A 17,971-nucleotide genomic window follows, 5' to 3' on the forward strand; every position below is an offset into this window, starting at 1 on the left:
AGGCAGAGAGCCCGCTGGGAATGGCACAAGCCTTTTGGAACCTCAAAGCCTGTACCCAGTGACACACCTCCTAATCCTTCTCAAACATGAGCCTGTGGAAGCCATTCTTATCTAGCCACTGCCCAGAGCCTTCCGTCTGTCAGTTTAGACCTGGCTTCTACTCCCCCAGCCTGTTTAAAACTGTCTTCATTCCTTATTTCCACTGCTGTTTCTAAGTCTTGCTTTGAGAGACATTCTTGTACTCTGCCCCACCTCTTATTGATTAAATACTCCGGGTGGTTTTCATAGTTCTATTTCATTATAATGGAATCCTATGGGGCACAGCTGAAGTCATGTGGAAAGTATGTACATGCTAGAATTTCACTGCTTGGATTCACATACATGAAGGTGCCCTCAGGAATAGGCGTTTGCCAGCTGCTGAGACTCTACATTCCCTTGTACCTACTGACACTGGTGGCCAGACTGACCTCTGCTTACCCTCTTGTACTCCGCTGCCTTGGCTGAAGCCTCTGAGATGTACACATACTGCATATGACTCGAGTGATCCATCTGTGAAAATGTTCTATCCATAGGCACTGGATGGGAAAAACACTGTTCTGAGCATTCAGGTTCCTGCTATTTGGTCCACAGGGAAGAGTTTCTGAGGGGTACAGAATTATCCATCAGTGTGTGCAGGAGATTGATTCCAGCACTTCCAGGATAGCAAAATACCCCGGATTCTGCAGATGCTCATGTCCCTGTGTGAGTGGGCTCTGCAGTAGAACCTCCATAGGCCATCTCTCCAGCACTCTGGCCTTGCTTTTGATGCTCAGTGTGAGAAGTCTTCATCCAGTCCTAGAGCCTGAGGACTTTCTTTGGTTTTCCTAAAAGGCTTCTGGTCTCTTTTCTCCTTTATGTCCACATTCCACTCTGATCAGACGTGTGAGCTCCACCTCTACTGTCTGGACTTTGGACAACTGTTGAATGGCTTCTGCCATTCCTGTCTTCTTAGAATCAGTTCTAGATTGGGAGTCTATGGTCATCTCTTTCCTCAGGCTTCACTGCCTCGCTTCTGGCCTGTGGGTGTCATCTCTGCTGACCTTCTCTCCCTGTTCCCTCAGCTCCTGGGCACCTGTCCTGGTCTGTTTCTTGCAAGCGCAGTGCTGAGTTCTGCCACGAGGAGGAGCTAGAGGCATGCCCGAGACGAGGGGGCTGCGGCTCCCAGGTGCTGCCTTTCCTGGGCCTCTGTGGTATGTGCTTACCTGCATGTGTGGACATTCAGTGTGTGTCATCCCATGTGGCTAGCTGAGGGCCACATCCACATCTGCTCCCATTTGGCCATATCTACCTCACTTTGCCCTTTCCCATGTTTAAACCGGCCTGTGTTCCAGTCCCCCAGGGTCAAGTTGCAGGCTGCACTATCTGATAGACACATGCTGTGAGCCACAAATGCCAGCCACCATGTGACCGAATGCTCTCAGAACCATATTAAACAGCAAAACTCAGGAGAAATTCATAACCTTTGTAACTAAAGCAACATGGCCAAAGTGCTGTCATTTCAATATGTAATTGATATAAAAGTCACAGTATATTTTACATTATATCGTCTTTCTGAGCATGAAACCTGCTGGCTTTCTGCTCTTCCTGGGACCTTGTGTGGCACCACAGCCCTGGCTGCCTTCACAAAGGAATTGGAATGCAGACACATAACTAGTGATGGTGCAAAGGTGTGATAGCATAGTTACACAGAATACAGGACTTAGCACTGCCACCAGAGTACACGAGAAGACAGGATCTGCAGGCATGGAGTGGCCCTGGGGAAAGGGGCCAGATGGCTGGGGTCTTCAGGGATCTGGAAGGGAACCAAGGTCATAGATTTTGCCTATGAGTATTGGTTGTCCCTGACCTCTTTTCCCTGTAAGTTGCTCTAGGACAGGGCTCTCCTAGCAGAAAAAAAAAAAAAACAGTTGAAACCGGAACAAGCACTCATCCCAACCCCTGGGGCAAATGAGTGGAGGGTGCTGCAGGCTGGGGAATGCGTATTCGCTGGCACAGAGCGTTTGGGAAGAGGTTCTGGAAGGCTGGTGACGGCGTGACAGTATAGACAGACTCTTACTGAACTGCACTTCAAATAGGTAAAATGGTAAATGTGTTATGTGTACAAATGTTGACACACACGGGCACACTTTTCCCTACATGGTTGACCTCTAGCTGCAGGTGGCCATTTCTAGAGGACTCAAGGCACTGACTGGGAGTGGTCAACATGAGGCAGTCCTGGTCCTCAGCGGCAGTGACATCTGGTCTAGACGTCCCTGGGGACATACCTTTAGTGGGTGCCTAAGGCCTGTAGGAGCCACACATGTCCTTATCTGTCCCCTGCTGGGGCAGCACACTTTCACACACGACTAGAACCTGAGCAGAGGAGCCAGTGAGCTCCACCATCCCAGGCCAGGATGGAGCAACCTCTCCAGGACGTCAAGTCAGACTGGATGAGGACATTCTGGAGGACAAGGGGGTACCCTAAAATGGTTGAGAGGGTCAGGGTGTGTGTAGGAGCTTTTGGGGTCAGCTGAGGCCAATGGGGTGGGTCCTGCCACCAACAATCTAAGTGTCTATTAAAGCTCATCAGCTCATGTGTGCTGAGTTCAGCATTGGAAGCAAGTTGATCCCTGTGGGATCTGCTGAGGTGAGGGAACCTTTCTCAGGGGAGATGGACTCTCTTTCAGACATATCACAGCAAAAATCTGTCACGCAGCCAGTGATGTCAGTGTTTGGAAACATTTCCAAGTGACAAAGAACAGATGGGAACCCAGATTTTTGGTACCTGAGGCAGAGTTTGAGCCATTGCCACACGAGCAGGCTTGGGGCATCAGGAAATGGCTGGAGCCCTGCAGATCCCTTTGCCACTGTCCCTACAAGCATCCCTCCTCACCCATGGGCTCCCTTATTTAGTGTCACCTCAAGGGTATACAAGGAAAGGTGGGTCCTGGCCTCAGACACTCTCTCTTTCCCACATCAAACCCTTTCCCGTCAGCTGCCATCAGATATGATCGCAGGAGGATAGGGGGAGGATGGCTCAGTGGGTAAGTACTGGCTTTGCAAGCATGAAGACCTGAGTTTGATTCCCAGCAGGTGAAAAGAGGGGCATGGTGGCGCCCACTTGTAATCCCAGTGCTGGGGAGGCACAGAAAGGAGGACCCCTTGTGCCGTCTGATAACTAGTCTAACCGCATTGGCTTTAGGTCACTATGAGACCACTTCAGAGGACATGAGTGCAGTTCCCAGGATGACACGTGGGTTTGTTGTTGTTGTTTAAGTTTTTTGAGACAGGGTTTCTCTGTAGTTTTGGAGCCTGTCCTGGACTAGCTCTGTAGACCAGGCTGGCCTCAAACTCAGAGATCTACCTGCCTCTGACTCCCTAGTTTTGGGATTAAATGTGAATGCCACCTCCACCTGGCCATGGCAACTTTTTTTTTTTTTTTTTTTGAGACAGGGTTTCTTTCTTTCTTCCTTTCTTCCTTTCTTCCCTTTCTTTTTTTAAAGATTTATTTATTATGTATACAGTGTTCTGTTTGCATGTGTCCCTGCAGGCCAGAAGAGGGCACCAGATCTCATTACAGATGGTTGTGAGCCATCATGTGGTTGCTGGGAATTGAACTCAGGACCTCTGGAAGAGCAGTCAGTGTTCTTAACCTCTGAGCCATCTCTCCAGCCCCCAAGACAGCGTTTCTTAGTGTAGTTTTGGTGCCTGTCCTGAATCTTGCTCTGTAGACCAGGCTGGCCTTGAACTCACAGAGATCACCTGCCTCTGCCTCCCAAGTGCTGGGATTAAAGGCATTCGCCACCACCGCCCAGTGGCAACTCTTATAAAGGAAAACATTTCATTGAGGTGGCAGCTTATAGTTCAGAGGTCCAGTCCATTATCATCATGGCAGGGAGCATGGCAGTGTACAGGCAGATATGTGTTGGCTACATCTTGATCAGAAGGCCACAGGAAGTAGACTCTGTCACACTGAGCAAAGCTTGAGCAAAAGAGAGCTCAGAGCCCGCCCCCACAGTGACACACTTCCTCCTACAAGATCATACCTACTCTAACAAGGCCACACCTCCTAATAGTGCCACTCCCTATGAGTTTATAGGGGCCAATTACATTCAAACTATCACATAGGGTTTCTCTGTGTATCCCAGGCTGTCCTGGAACTTACTCTGTAGACCAGACTGGCCTTGAATTCACAGAGATCCTCCCACCTGTGCCTTGCAGTGCTGGGATTAAAGGCGTGTGCCACAATACCTTGCAGGAAAGATCCATCTTTAATTATAGGCAGGACGGCTCCCTTTGCTGGGGATCCTGGACTGTCTGGAGTGGAGAAAATGAATTGAACAGCAGCAGCATTCATTGCTCTCTCTGACTGCAGGGGTAATCAGACCAGCTGCTCAAGCCCCCGACACCTCAGCTTTCCCAGGGTGATGGACTGTGTACCCTGAACTGTGAGCCAAAATAAACCCTTTCCCCCTTAAGCTGCTTTTGTCGGAGTATTTTATCACAGCAACAGAAAAAGAAGCTAAAACACCAAGCAAGTGCTCTACAACCGAGCTGTGCCCCAATCTGCATATTATATATACCAAAATATACCAGCTTTCACTATAAAACACAGGTTGAGAGCTAGCACACTCTTTTAATCCCAGCACTAGGGAGGCAGAGGCACGCGGATCTCTGTGAGTTTGAGACCAGCCTGTCTACACAATGAGTTCCAGGACAGCCAGGGCTGTTACACAGAGAAGCCCTGTATCGAAAAAACAAAACAAAACAAAACAAAAAAACAGAAAAACAGGTTGAAGTAAATTGGTAAGATAAAATATATTGTGCATATACAAATTTCAAGAGCTGCTGGGGTAATCTGGCTGCTCAGGAGGCAGATGTCCTCAAGGTCAGGGACTGCCTGGAACACTTAGTGAAATGGTGTCTCTTGAATAAATGAATGAACATACAGAACACACCTAGAGTGTACTGTTAGCCTCAGACATAACTGATGTCCATTCCAGGACAGCACTAGGGGCCAAGGTGGATACCACCTAAAGGAAAAAGCTGGGCTTATTAATGAACCGGCACAGTCCAGTCAAGTGCAGCTCTAGGAGGCCACAAGTTTGCAGCACGGTTCTGCACTGGGCCCCAGCCAACCAGCCCAGCCCAGCATGGAGACACACAGGTTAGGGGCCAAGTCATTAACTCAAACTTTGAGATGGGCTGTTCCAAAAATAAATCTACTAAACCCCAGGAGACTCCAGCCCACCCGAGTCAGTGGCTGTCTGTTTAACCTGTGAAGGAAGTTACTTCCCGAAGTAGCTTAGTTTCATAGCTGAAGCTAGCCTTGAACTCCTGATCCTTTTGCATCCACATTCCAATGCTGGGATTCTAGGTGTGTGCCTCTACACTTAGCCTGATCGCTATTAATTTCTGAGGAATTCCTTGTCCTCTTTGTCCTCAGGAGGTGTCTGGTGACCCTGCCTGGCCTTCAGCAGGAAGCTTGTCAGGTCAACTAGCTCTCCTTCACGATGTCACCTCATAGTGTCATTCTCCATTCATCCCCTGCTCCAGGGCTGTAAATCCCCACTCTCTGGCTGCATGGAGAGCTGGTCTCTCCCCCACTACAAAGCTCCCCGCCTGGTCCCTGCACCTGCTGAGTTGTTGAGAAGTGAGTCTGCCTTGTTGAACTTTGACACCCCCATCTCCACCTCATCATAACATTTCTTTTCACACCGTGAAGAGGGACCGCCTGTATGCTGGCTCAGTTTCTTTGTTCCCTATGACTCAACTCTCCGCTGGTTTTGAGGATGATCTGACCCTTCTCATGGTTTGTGTGGGATGATGTACTTTGAGGCTTTCTAAACTCTAAGAGGAGATAGAAACCACTTTTATGTGTTTTACTGTAGCTAGATCCTAACGAGCTCCCTCTGTGAGCTCGTCTCCTGAGGGATCCTGGGCATTGGCAGTACAACACATCATTCGATAAGACCGAGGCAGAAGAGAGACAGTACAGAAAACTGGGCCACCCAGGAGGGCTCATGGGTCTAGCTATGAAGACAGGGGAGGTTAGAAAACCCTATATTCTAATGCAAAGGCCAAAGAGGAACTTACTGAGTTCAGAAGTGGGCGTTGTGCTGTGGAGAGGACTGACCAGTGGGAGTCATGGCCCTCAGTAAAGGCAAGCTAAGCAAGGACCCAGAGGACCTCAGTGACTACCAGCCAGCTCGGTCTATACAACACCAGACATACCCTTGTCCAGGGCGATGAGATATATACCAAGACAATGTGTGTCACAATCCATCAAACCAAGCTGAAGGCACTTGAAGGGATTGAAATGTTACCCACGGTACCAGACACACCCTTTTCCAGCTCAGTGAAATGTGTACCAAGGCAGAGTGTGTCACAATCCATCAAACCAAGCTCAAGGCACTTGAAGGTCCAGACCGAAATGTTACAATGTGGTCTTTGTCCACAGTGAAATCAAACTAGGTATCAATAACGGGGAGACGGCAGGAAGCCTTCTTCAAACAAATGGGGTCAAAGTAACCTAGTTTTAAATGATCCATGGATAAGACAGAGTCTCAAGGGAAATTTAAAAAGACAGTGAACTGAGGGAAAATGAAAATACAATGTATCCAATTTAGCCCTGGGGCACAGCTAAAGCCTGCCTGGGAAGGAGATTTACAATGTTAATGCTAGGAGAAAGACAGGAAGACCAAGTCCCTTAACTTCAACCTCAACAAAAAGGGCCAAATAAACCCAAACAAATCGGAAGTTAGAAATAGAAAAGATGAAATGAAAAACAGTGCAGAAAGTCAGCTCTTTGTCACAGGAGAGAATCAACTACTAACAGTGGGAATGGACGAGCGGACGTCACCAGACTCTGTGGCAGCAAGGGTGTGACCGAGGGACACTGCAAAGCATCCACACACATAACACTGACAGCTTGTGTGAGAGGAACCAGCTGTTTGAACAGCAAACACATCTACCACAAGATACTCATTCGAGCAGCTCCATATGCTACGAGGTAAATGGGACCAGTGACCAAAACGCACTGTCAACAGGCACCTCAAAGGAAAGAGGAGACAATTTATTCTGGAGCTAAATGTGAATGGCCGTGGTCCAGGAACACAGACTCAGTTTACCCGAATACTGTGGTGCTCTGACATTCGTATCAGTTCCATGAGGTTTTTATAGTAACAGAATGAAGAAAGCCATAAATGAAGGCCTGTTGAGAACACATTAGTGGGAACATCAGGTAGGCAGGTGGGTTTCTGCAAAGCGGGGAACCTCTGCCATAGCCTAGGATGTGTTGGACGACGCTCTCAGCCATTGAGTGGGTGAAAGGCAGGGGCTGTTTGTACGTTCCAAAAAGATTTACCTAATTTACAGGATATTACATCATATAGAAAGGTGGCCAATAAATGGCCCAGGGTAATTTGGCTATGGGCCTGCAACACTCCAGCTCCCCCAGATCACAGAGGTTCCAATGAGTGAATCAGCCCTGTAGAATCATCACGTGAGTGTGACTTTTTCTGTGAAAACTCTCAGTTCACAGTACCCCTCTTTCCCCCCACCCCCAGCTGCCCACTCTTCAGGAGTTCCACTGAAAATTATTCCAGGCATTTGAAGAGGCATTGACAGCGACTTCTACCCCCTCTTGGAGAAAACTGAGGAAGCAGAATTACTCAACTACTACACCAGCTAGTATTGCTCTGAGACCAAGTCAGAAACAATAAAGAGGCAGCTGCAGGTTAATATCACTTATTAATGCCCGTGTAGAAATCCTTAACAAAATACTAACAAGTGGAATTCAGCGTGCGCACACACACACACATCTCACAAGAATGGACCATCATGATCAGCTGGAGTTTATTTTGGGATGTAAGAATGGTTCAGTTTTCAAAAACTGACAAGGCAATCCATCACTTTGAAACCAGGGATGCCACTAGGAAATTTCCGAAGGTTCTATTTTGTGGTTGTGTGTGTATGTGCACCTGTGTGTATGTATAGGTGGAGGTCAGAGGTCAACCTTGGGTGTTATTTTTCAGGTTCCCTCTACCTTGTTTTTCTGAGACAGGGTCTCCCACTGGCTGAGATTTTTGCTAAGCAGTCTAGGCTGAATGGCGCTCCGGGGATCTGCCTGTCTCTGTCTCCACACCACTGGAATTACACGTGTGCCACCAAGTCTACTTTTTATGTGAGTTCTGGGGCTTGAACTCGGCTCCTCATGTTTGTATGGTTAAAAGGGAAAAAATATCACACAGTCATAACACTCAACACTGTAAGAGTGTTTGACAAAATATGCCCAGTTACGACACAGGTGCCCTGAAAAATAGCAGTCGAAAGGAACATCCTTAATTTGATAAAGAGCATCTGCAAATCTATCATTCATGTATAAAGACTGGATCCCCGCCATCACTGGAGAGGGGAAGCACGGCTCTCTCAGCCTTTACTCACAGTGCTGGGAGAGCCTGTGTGAGAATGTACAAGCAGGACACAGAAGGCACACGGGTCAGAGGTGAGGTTCACCTTGACTGCCAGCCTGACAGGGTTTCGAATCACCCAGGAAACAAACTCCTAATGAGTCTTTGAGGGCATTTCCAGGGAGGCTGGCCTGAGCTGGGAAGATCCACCCTGACTGTGCGCAGCACCATTTGGAGAGAGTGAGCTGAGCAGCAGCCATTCACCTCTCTCTGCTTCTTGACTCTTGCTGCACTGTGACCAGCTGCCTCCCTGCCGTGACACCGTGCCCTCAAAGTTCGAGCCCAAGGAAACCCTTCCGTTGTGGGAATTGGTTCCATTCAGCCAATGGCTTTGGGGTACAAAGGGCATGGCTTTTTATCTGTGTGTGTGATCCCTTAAGAGTGGAGAGAGTGGAGTCCTGTGCTCTCTCTTGGGTGGTTGGGAACCGGACATTGGTTCCCTTCACCCCTGGGCAGATGGAGGACAACGATGACTGTCTACTTTGTTCTGTATCCATGAGTGTATTATCCCCATTTTATATCTCACTACATTCTTGATATCCTTTGACAGACTCTCGTGGGTTCGCATGATACCCCACCTTCTCTGAGTTGCTTTGCCAGGTTATTTCATTACAGCAGTGGGAAAATAACCAACACAGCGGCCTGCTCGCCTGCATTAAGGTCCCTCCCCAGGAATCTACAAACCCTGTGAAACAAGACTGCACAACAGAGGCAAACCCCACCCCTCCCCAAACAAGCCAGCTCGGGAAGTCCCCGGACACCAGACAAACGCACGGACGTCAGTCATGGTCCTAGCAACGGACATTGCAGACAACTGCCTTAAAGGTACAATATATCTAGTCAGTTAGGGAAAGTAAGTATTTGAGTGCAAATGAACAAAGCAAGCCTCAAATACTGGAGACTAGAACTATCTGTGAACAAAACGAACATCTAAACAAATGCACAGACATACCTTGTTCCTGGGTGGGGCGATCCGGTACTGCAAAGACATCAGTTCACTCTGAATTGAAATATACATTTAATTCAATTTCTATGAATACACAACATTTAATAAACACAGGTAAGATAGTTCTGAAATATAGGAAGACTGCAATGGTCAGTACTGATTATTACCTTGTTAGGGTTTAGACTCACCCATGAGACAAGCCTCCGGGTTTGCCTGTGAGGGATCATATTGATTATATTCATTGAAGTGGGAAAACACACCCTACAAGTGGGTGGTGCTATTCCCTGAGCAGGAGGCCTGGACTGAGTGACTAGGAGAAAGTGAGGCATCTGTCACTCTCTGCTCTCTGACTGCAGCTGCAGCGTGGCCAGCTGCCTCCTGTTTCTGTTGCCCTGATCTCCTCACTGTGTCATCAGAAAACTCACCATGCAGTAGTCTGCACGAACCTTCAGTTGCTTTTGTCAAAACATTTTGTCATAGAGACAACGGTAAAGAAGCTAAAATAGGGACCGGAGAGATGGCTCGGAGGTTAAGAGCACTGGCAGCAATTCCACAGGATCTGGGTTTGATGGCCAGCACCCACCTAGTGGCTCACAACCATCTCTAACTCCAGTTCTACAGGATCTAGCACCCTCTTCTGGCCTTCTCGGGTACTGCACTCATGTGGTGCACATATATGCAGGCCAAACACCCTGTCTTAAATTTGGGGTACTACTCCTGTGATGAATCACCATGACCAAAAGCAACTTGGGGAGGAAAGTTTTATCTGGCTTACACTTCTATATCATTGTTCATCACTGAGGGAAGTCAGGACAGGAACTCAAACTAGGCAGGAACCTGGAGACAGGAGCTGATGCAGAGACCATAGAGGGACTGCTCACTGGCTTGCTGCCCATGACTTGGCTCAACCTGCTTTTTTATAGAAGCCAGGACCACCAGCCCAGGGATGGCACCACCCATGGTGAGCTGGGCCCTCCCACATCAACCACTAATTAAGAAAATGCCCTACAGGCTTGTCTACAGCCTGGATCTTACGGAGGCATTTCTGTATTGAAGCTCCCTCCTCTCTGATGGCTCTAGCTTGTGTCAAGTTGACATAAAACCAGCCAGGACACACCCATACACATAAAATTAAAACATTTTTTTTTAAAAGAGGGTAAAATAGATAAAGATTTTTTGAAAAGGTAATATGGGAGGAATTAGGCTGCCTAACTTAAAGATTGTATTGCTGTAATAACTAAGCCGTGTGATAGTGGAGAAGGGCAGACAGATCAACAGGATAGAGCCCCAAAGCCCAGAAATAGACACCACAGGTATGTTCCACTAGCTTCTGAGAAAGGTGTTACTGGAGAAAGAGCTTATCTCTCTCCATCCCCCAACACCCACACTCTCTGTGTAACCCTGGCTGTCCTAGGACTCTCTCTGTAGACCAGGAAGGCCTCACATTCCAAGATCTACCTGCCTCTGCAAGGCTGAAAGATAGCTTGCTTTCCTTCCTTCCTTTCCTTCCTCCTCTTTCTTTTCCTTCCTTCCTTTCTCTTTTTTTTTTTTTCAAGATAGGATTTCTCTGTGTATCCCTGGCTGTCCTGGAACTGACTCTGTAGACCAGGCTGGCCCCAAACTCCACCTGCCTCTGCCTCCGGATTGCTGGGATTAAAGATGTGCTCTGCAGCCACTCACCACCACCCAGCCAAGGGCCAAGATAGCTTTTCAAAGAAAGATGCCAGAGCAACTCGACATCAGACACAAGCCGGACCTCGACGTCTATGCCCAAGCTGACTCCAAAGGATCATAGATTAAAATCTAAAACTACGAAACTCTTAGGAAAAAGACAGAGAAATTCTCAGCATTAAAGGTAGGCAGACAGTGTTCAAACTTGACAAAGAAATAAGCTTGGTGAAAGAAAACCTGATGAAATTGTACTTGGTCAACGATAATCTGCTATTTGAAAAATACTGCTTAGAAGACCCAGGGCAGGCTGGGGCCACTACCCAGGAACACGGTGGCCTGCCCAGCAGCATATGTGATGCCCTGGGTTCCATCCCTGTCCCGTTAGCTTCCCACTGCTGTGATAAAACCTGTGATAATACAATCCGGGGAGGGAAGGGTTTATGTGGCTTACACTTCCAGGTCACATTCCATCACTGAGGGAGGACCGGGCAGGAACTCAAGGCAGGAACATGGAGGCAGGAGCTGAAGGAGAAGCCACAGAGGAGTGCTGCTTACTGGCTTGTTCCCCGTGGTTTGCTCCGCCTGCTTTATTATACAACCCAGGCCCGGCTGCCAGGGTGGCTCCGCCCACAGTGAGCTAGGCCCTCCCACATCAGTCATTAATCAAGAAAATGCCCTACAGCCTTGCCCACAGGCCAATCTAATGGATTTTTTTTTTTCTCAATTGAGGGTTCTTCTTCCCAAATGATCCTACTTTGTGTCAAACTGACCAAAAAACAAACAAACAAACAAAAAAAACAACAATAACAACAACAAAAAAAACCTGGGCAACGCAGTCCCCAGTGCCACACAGGATCACACACTGCATCACACACTCACTCTTTTATTTCCAGGCTGGAAGGCAGCTCCAGCCAGCAGAGGATAAGCATGACTACGAACTTTAAAGCTTAACAACAAAGGTAGGGGAGGGCTCAGCAGAGAAGTGCTCACAAAGGCCCTAGTTCGATCCCCAGAACTCACAGAAAAGCTGGGTGTGGAGTTTGTATTTATAATCCCAGCACCGAGGAAGCAGAGACAGGCAGGTCCCTGGGGCTCTCTCTCTAACCTGCTGGCTAGCCTACTTGGAAAGTTCAGGCCCATGAAAGACACTGTCTCAAAAAACCAGGTGAACAGGCTCCTGAGAAATGACTCCCAAGGTCGGTGCATGTCTTAGGTACTATTCTGTTGCTGTGTTAAAACACTATGAACAAGGCAACTTACTGAAGAAAGCATTTAATTGTGCACATAGATTCAGAGGGCTAGAGTCCATGGCTATCACGGCAGGGAGCATGGCAACATGCAGGTAGGCATGGTGCTGGGGCAGTAGCTGAATATCTTGATCCATGAGCTAGAGAGAGCTAACTGGGAATGGCATAGGGTTTTTCCTGAAACCTCAAAGCCCACCCCCCAGTGACATACCTTCTCCAACCAGATCCATTCATCCTAATTATTCTCAAATTGTTTGATCAAGTATTCAAATAGGTGAGTCTATGGGGGGCATCCCCATTCAAACCACTGAAGTGTACATGTATGTGGGCATACAGGAGGAGGAGGAGGAGGAGGAGGAGGAGGAGGAGGAGGAGGAGGAGATAATTAACTTAACAGAAAGCTCACACTTTCCTGGCATTGATTGCTCCCTGCTGGTTAACTACTCACAATTACCCAAACCATGGACCAGCCCAGGTGCCTGTTTACTAGTAACCCACTAGTAACGCAGTACACAAACTGGTCAACCCACACTGTGTACCCGTGCTTGGCAGCGAGGAGGGACATGCTTTAGATAAAGCTATGACAGTTAATCTCATTTGTCAACTTGGTGAGATTTAGAGTCTTCAGAGAACAAACCACCCTGCATACGTGTGAGGGATTCTCTTGATTAGCTTAATTGGGGTGGGAAAACTCATCCTAAATGAGGGTGCCACCATTTCCTGGGGGCTGGGGTCGCAGACACCATATGAAGGAGAGAGTAGGCTGAGCACCAGCATTCTCTCTCAGCTTCTTGGCTGTGGCTGCAAGGTGACCAGCTGCCTTATGTTCCTCACCTTTCCTTTGCTGTCATGATGGACTGCACCCTCACACTGAGAACTGAAATGTGACCCCTCCTTAAATCGCTTGTCAAACATTTTGTCCCAGCAAAAAGAAAAGTGACTGCTACAGATTGGATAACCTTGGCGCACCCCTGGGGTGCGGTGGGAAGGATGCTGAGTGCAAAAGGCTAGCACAAATATTCCCCTGAGTCCCTGGGCATCCTGGAAGCCTGGCCCACCTGAGGATTCCCAAGAGGCAATGCGGAGGTGTGTAGAGTTGCGCTGGTTCTGGAAGTCTTGACTTCTCCCCCATACTTAGTGTTTGGAGATCTTCCCCCTTCCTGAAGTGTTAATGCTTGTTGGCCTTGGGGCATTACCATGGGAGCAAGGAGGCCATCTGAGCCTTCTGTAGTTCCAGGTTGACTAGACTTTGGGCAGAGGAAATCCTACCTCTCATATATGAGGATTCAAAAGTTGCCAGGTCTTCCTCAAAGGCCCTCTGACTTGAGCCCTCTTACAAAGGAAAGCATTAAATTGGGACTGGCTTACAGTTCAGAGGTTTAGTCCATCGTCATCATAGTGGGAAGCATGGTGGCACGCAGGGAGACATGGTGCCAAAGAGGTAGCTGCGGAGTTCTACATCTGGATCCGCAGGCAGCAGGAAGAGGGAATGAGCCATTAGACCTGGCTTGAGCTTCTGAAACTTCAAAGCCCACCCCCCAGTGACACACTTCCTCCAACAAGGCCACACCCACTCCAACAAGGCCACACCTCCAATAATGCCACTCCCTATGAGTCTACGGAGCCATTTTCAGACCATTGTGGGCCCTTATTCCTCCACAGAAGCAGCTTGCCTAGAGCCCTGTGGCCTAGGGGGTGGGGGAGGAGATCAAGGTGCGCTAATCCCTCTGGGTTCTGTTTCTTTATTGTTGTGCTTTTGAGCACGTTTGGTAATGTAGGTAATAAACCATTTTAAAAACATAATTAAAATATTATTATATCTTTCCCCCCCTCACGGCTGGCATCCTCTTTTTTAATCATTATTGTTACACATACATAAAAAGGAATAAACACGCAAATACAAACTGCTGGGTCTGTTTGGTGTTGCCTGCATGTGTGTTTCTCAGTATTGGATAACCCAGGGGCTCATCCCTGAGGAAGACTAACTCTTCCTCTCCCAGCAGTTGGTAATCGCTTGTGGCTCTTCATTTAGGGGTGGGCTCTCTGAGCTTCTCCCATCCACATTGTGATGTAAATGGATGTTAGTGTTTCAGGTCCTGTTTAAGCCGCCATCCTCTGGGTCCTATTTGTCTGTCCTCTTTATCCCCCCCCCCCCATCTTCCCACAGTGCCCGTAACTATGGAAGCACACTCTCCTTGTTCTGCAGGCATCCCACAATCCCCTCCCGCTCTCTCCGGCCTTTCATTCTTTCTTAACAGTTGGATGTGTTTTTCCTGAGGACACACGCACAGACAGCAGCTGCTCACTTCTTATCGGGGAAGATGCTTTGTGTAGATGCATCCTGGCATGTGAGGACGCTCACCCAGTGACTGATGTCCTTATAGGTAGAGGGAGGTTAGGACACAGCCACATACTGAGGGAATCCGACTTTGCAATGACAGAGATTAATGTAATACTTCCGCACATGGGGCAACTCCAAAGATGTCCAGGAGCCTTTTAGGAGCTAAAAGACGCTGGAAGGATCCTCTCAATGAAACCTCCACAGGAGCAGACCCTGTAGACCCTGGACCCCAGCACTGAACTTCACAAGCCTCTGAGCAGAGAGAATTCTTTTCCGCTGATTTGAGTTCCCATTGCATGTGGTCATCTATTAGCACGGAATAGAACACAAAGTGAGGAGACAAGTGTTCCACAGTTTGAGAAGGTTCAAGCCCAGCCCTGTCAGGCTCTTTGTAGAGCAGGTGGCTTTTTAGTCACTCTCTGTCCTGAAAACAGGGCTTGCCTGGCTCACAGGTATGAGCAGCACAGTGTGAGTCGGGGGTGGGGGGAAGGATGCTCAGGTCCTGTATCATCCTGGTGCAGATGATAGCTTGTCTATGGGCAGTAGGTGGATGATACACGTAATAGCCTGTCTGGCTTCTCCCCCGGCACACTCTGCTCAGAACTCTGTCTCCCCTACAAGCAGCAGCCTCATCAGACGGAGCTGTCTGTCTTTCTGTCTGTCTGGAGTGCTTCCTTCCTCCTTAGCACTGCAGGGCTGGACATCGACTGGTGACAGGGTCCCTGCACACTAGCCTGTGGCAGCAGCCAGCTCCACAAACTGGTCAGACGTCAGCTGCTGCTCAACACATCATCCCCCTTCTGCAGGCTCACTGGCACATCTGGCACATTTTGGATATTTGTTGTTAAATCATTTTAAAGGAGAAAAACAAACAAACAAACAAACCCAAACAGGAAGCCTTGAATTCTCATGACTGCAAATCCTCATCAGGTATTGCACAAGGCTTTATGATCAGCCTCCATGTTTGCCTCTGCTGCCCCGCTCAGAACCTGTCCCTGTTCCTGAAGGAAGCCCAAACCGGCTTTGTTTTCACCTTGTTGGCTGCCAGGTCTATAAAACGGCTAAATGCTGGACATCTTTCGTCCCTTAGCTTCCTTGCTGTTGGCTTGGAGCAAGGCCTGAGGGGTGATACATGTGCATCCATACATGTGCACCCATGGACATGTTCAATACATACCTGCAGGAAGAGTCTCTTCTACCCAGAGAGATTTGTACTGTGATTTTTGGCTCTTTATGTGATTGTGTGGGGGAGCAATCTCAGATATATTCATTTATTCATTCAGCGGATGTTTATTGAGCACCTAGGAAGTCTTCTTTTTGTTTGGTTGTTTTTGTTTTTCAAGACAGGGTTTCTCTGTGTAGCCCTGGTTCTCCTGGAACTCACAGAGATCCGCCTGCCTCTGCCTCCCAAGTGCTGGGATTAAAGGCATGCGCCACCACTTCCGGCTAGTGCCTAGGAAGTCTTACTCATCAAAATCAGCCCTGGAATGTTCAGGGTCCTAGGAAGTTTGTTTGTTTATTTTAGGACACAGTTTCTCTATGTAGATCTGGCTATCCTGGAACTCACGCTGTAGACCAGGCTGGCCTCAAACTCAGAAATCCATCTGCCTTTGCCTTCTGAGTGCTGGGAGTAAAGTCATTTGTTTCTCGGTTTCCTGGGAAGTTGTTTTTGCAGGGCACCTGCCTACATGAGCAATTTGGGCCCTTCACAATCAGGATATCACACTGTGATGAGGGCCCCACATGGGAGAATGTGTGGGGCAACTGGCATCTGTGCAGTCTGCTGTGGGGGGCCAGGCCTGGAGTTCCTGGCTGACTCAGGTGTGGTCATAGAACAGCTCCAAAGATAGGCAGGAAGGAGCCCAGGTAGGACCCTTGCCCAGTGACCTGGCCAACTTGGTATATATTTTAGGCATGGCAATGAGACCTAGCACATTCAAGGAGGTCCTAGGGTGTAGCCCAAGCTGCCCATACACAGCGTTCATGGGTGGATCCAGCTTCAGGGAGCAGCAGCTACAGTGAGTGGACCAATCAGTGATGTTGGCCATCAGAAGGGCTGGGATTGACAGCTTGGGCAGAAAAATCCCTGTCCTCAGCCCTGGGGCAGGGGTTGGCTAGTCACCTAAGAGTGTAAGGAAGGATGATAAAACCTGGAAAGAAAGAGGGGTCCAGTGAGGTGGGATGGGGCTGGGTCAAAGGTCAGGAAATGTCAGACAACAGGTATTGGAGCAGAGTTCAGTCAGAACACCCCCTGGTGGTGATGACCATGTCCGTTGCCCTAGGATGCATTCGTTTATCCAGCCCAGGAGATGGTGTGAGGAGATCCAGGCTAGGACCTCCTATGATGGAGGTATCCTGGGTTATTCATGTGGCATTGAGTTCCAGGTCCAGAAAGCAGAGGATGAGGCTTGGGAGAGGGACAGAGAGATAGAGAAGAGAGAAGTGGAGAGAAGAGATGGAAGCAGAAGCAGCCTAGGGGAGCGGTGGTCTGGATCCACCCAAAAAAGGCTGAGGTGGAATTGTCATTGAGCCTTGATGGATGAAACTGAGTCTGGAACTGTGGGGGAGCACTTTCTGGGGGGAGGGTGTGCAGCTGCAGGGAGGGAGACAAGCCGAAGTGGGAAGATGAGGGGAACAATCACGTTGCCCTTGGCTAGGCGCTCACTGCCCCTACACAGCATGTGGAGATGGCACACCACGGACAAGGTTCCTCCCAACTCCCAGGCAGGAAGCCAGAGATCTGGGTGGTCTGGGCCAGTAAGCTCTTTAGGGATAGGACCATCTCTGTCCTCCCCTGGGGAGAAGAATGAGCAGGTCTCTGGGTCCCTTTTGCCAGGGCACTAGCCTCAGGCATTGGGCTCCACACCCATGGCCTCTTAGTGCCACGTTCAGAACACCACCCAGACCACCAATTATGAAAATATATCATAACCACAGGGTTCTGATAAAGATGGTCCCAAGAGTAAAATGAGAAAAGGTTTGATTTCACAGAACAGGAAAGCTATATGGCCAGTGAGCGAATCAAAAGCTTCCCAACTAAAAAATAAAAATTAGAAGAGGCACTGATCGCCAGGTGGTGGTACCAGGCGCACGCAGCACTCAGGAGGCAGAGGCAGGTGGATCTCTGTGAGTTTGAAGCCAGCCTGGTCTACAAAATGAGTTTCAGGGCAGTCAGGGATGCCACACAGAGAAACTCTGTCTTGAAAAGTAACAAACAGTAACAACAACAAAAGGCACTGAAGTCATGGGCTATCCACAATATGCAAACTAAGGGGAA

The sequence above is a fragment of the Onychomys torridus genome, chromosome 18 (assembly GCF_903995425.1).
Source record: "Onychomys torridus chromosome 18, mOncTor1.1, whole genome shotgun sequence".
In the NCBI taxonomy this organism is placed as follows: domain Eukaryota; kingdom Metazoa; phylum Chordata; class Mammalia; order Rodentia; family Cricetidae; genus Onychomys; species Onychomys torridus.